Here is a 2,872-nt window from a genome sequence, read left to right as displayed (position 1 = left end):
TAGTACACTTTCTAACACCATACACAAAAAAAAACTCAAAATGGATTAAAGATCTAAACGTAAGACCAGAAACTATAAAACTCCTAGAGGAGAACATAGGCAAAACACACTCCGACATAAATCACAGCAGGATCCTCCATGACCCACCTCCAAGAATATTGAAAATAAAAGCAAAAATAAACAAATGGGACCTAATTAAAATTAAAAGCTTCTGCACAGCAAAGGAAACTACAAGCAAGGTGAGAAGACAGCCTTCAGAATGGGAGAAAATAATAGCAAATAAAGCAACTGACAAAGAATTAATTTCAAAAATATAAAAGCAACTCCTGCAGCTCAATTCCAGAAAAATAAATGACCCAATCAAAAAATGGGCCAAAGAACTAAACAGACATTTCTCCAAAGAAGACATACAGATGGCTAAAAAACACATGAAAAGATGCTAAACATCCCTCATAATCAGAGAAATGCAAATCAAAACCACAATGAGGTACCATTTCACGCCAGCCAGAATGGCTGTTATCCAAAAGTCTACAAGCAATAAATGCTGGAGAGGGTGTGTAGAAAAGGGAACCCTCTTACACTATTGGTGGGAATGCAAACTAGTACAGCCACTATGGAGAACAGTGTGGAGATTCCTTAAAACCTGGAAATAGCGGCACGGGTGCTCAGATTCCCACAGGTGAGGCAACAGACTCCTTTCTCCGGAAAAACGCTGCGGCGCTCTCTCCGCCAGGAGTGGCCTTGGCAGGGTGCTGGCGTGCTCAGTCTGCCCGGTCTGGTCTCTGGGGCCAGGGCTGGGTTTCCTCATGTATGGCAGAGCCCTATGTGTGCTGTGCTTTTTCTCCTTGGCTTACAGCTCACAGCTCTTTGGCCAATAGCAGCTGTGGAAATTTACACTCCCCTGTGTGCTGGAGGCTGTCAATGGGACAGATATTCGGTTAAAATTCACTTTCTCCAGCTTTGCCCCAGTGGGTGATGCTCTCATGGTGATCTGGAATTTCTATCCTCGAGATGGGGGCCCTGAGCAGTTTGTTTTCTACTATCCTGTGGATCCCTTCAAGCCCATGAGTGGGCGTTTCAAGGACCGAGTGGTCTGGGATGGGAACCCTGAGCAGTATGATGCCTCCATCCTCCTCTGGAAGCTGCAGTTTGATGACAATGGGACATACACCTGTCAGGTGAAGAACCCACCTGATGTTGATGGGCTGATTGGGGAGATCCAGCTCCGCGTCGTGCAGACCATAGGCTTCTCTGAGATCCACTTCCTGGCTCTGGCCATCAGCTCCGCCTGTGCACTGATGATCATAGTAGTAATTGTGGTGGTCCTCTTCCAGCATTTCCGGAAAATGTGACGGGCTGAAAGAGCTCATAAAGTGGTGGAGATAAAATAAAAAGAAAAAGAAAAGCTCAACCAGGAAAAAATAGGCTTCTGTTTCTTTAGAATACACAGACTAACATTTTTACATGTTGTGACCTGCTTTCCAACCAGCACTGCAGTATATAACCACCTAGATGGGCAACGTTCCTCTGGAGCCAGCCAGCATAGGGCCCTTCTTGAACAAATACCACCAGACTCACAAACAGCTCTGTTACTAAGGTTTTATTTAATTTCAGAGTGCAAATATTTTTCAAATGCTCACTAGGTTTTATATACTAAAAGCTACATTTTTGCCCTTAAACACACCTTGTGGATTACAATTTATATTCACATATATTGGCCTCAAATGAGATAATAACCAAACCGTCTGTCACGTTTACTTTGATATATTTATTTCTTTAGAGCAGCGTTCTAGCTACTAAAGTTAACATGTTTTTTCTTTCCTTCTCACATGCTCGATTAAAAGGTGAGCTAATTGTCTCAACAGTTTTTATTAATTAACAGAAAATCCTAAATTCAAACTCTTAAAGAAACAGTTTGATTTTTATGGCTCTCCTTAAGTATGAGACATATCTTATTTTATTGAATTTCTTTCAGTACCCTAGATGGCAGGGTTTTGTTTTTGTTTGTTTTTGGTCAGTTGACCCAAGGTTTACAGTAGCACAAGCCAAAACCACAGAGTAACTGGGGAAGGTGACATAAATGCTAATAGATTGACAAATGCTACCTCAGGATGAAATGTTTGTCACCTTTTTTCTGTGCTCTGAAAAGTGATCAACAGCTCTGATTTTTCATGAGGAATGAACGACTGTTTAGATTACTATATTCCCCACTTCCAATTCAATTATTTATAACAGAGCAAAATCTATGCTCATTTGTAGACTGGAATCATTAAGCAGTTAAATGGAAGGATTCTGAAGTAGTATATTACAATTTAAAAGTTTAGGGCTAGTGAAAAAAAATCAACCCTAAGTGGTGATAATTTTCTCTAGTGTAATACAAAGCTCTGAGAACTGGAAGAGATTAAGATTTTTCTTTTATTTATTTTTGTTTTAATACAGCTTGATACTTTGTTTTCACCAACTAGGCTTTAGATATTATTTAACAAACTGGAATTTCAAAGCAGCTTATTTGTATTTAAAGATGATGAACTTTGATTTTTTCCCCCAATACTAAAAAAAAAAAAAAAACCCACCCTGGTATTATTTACTTACGAACTTGAAATGCTTCTCATAACTGTCTCATTTTGCCTTTTATGCTGTCTAGAAAAGTAGTTTCAGTACCCACTTTTGAAACTAAAAATCAGATTTAAAGTCCATATTACCTTTCATTCACATTTTCCTTTTTTTCCTCTGTATTCAACCTTTGAAAATATAGTAACTGGATATTTCTTCAAACAGATGGCCTGGATAAAGTGTAAAGAGGAAGTTAAAAACTCATGGAAGGCGTTTCCAACAAAACTTGTAGTTTCTGTGTCTTGGTTAAATGATCAAG

The 2,872-nt window shown here is 39.2% G+C and overlaps 1 pseudogene; it reads left to right on the top strand.

Annotated features, from left to right (window-relative positions):
* Positions 1–823: 823 nt before the first annotated feature.
* On the top strand, positions 824–1,455 carry LOC129538521 (myelin protein zero-like protein 2 pseudogene; annotated as a pseudogene).
* The last annotated feature ends 1,417 nt before the right edge of the window (positions 1,456–2,872 follow it).

This window comes from Moschus berezovskii, chromosome 2 (genome assembly GCF_049115385.1).
Source record: "Moschus berezovskii isolate FMDL1 chromosome 2, NW_MosBer_1.0, whole genome shotgun sequence".
NCBI classification, from domain to species: domain Eukaryota; kingdom Metazoa; phylum Chordata; class Mammalia; order Artiodactyla; family Moschidae; genus Moschus; species Moschus berezovskii.
This window is presented reverse-complemented; position numbering and strand designations above follow the sequence as displayed.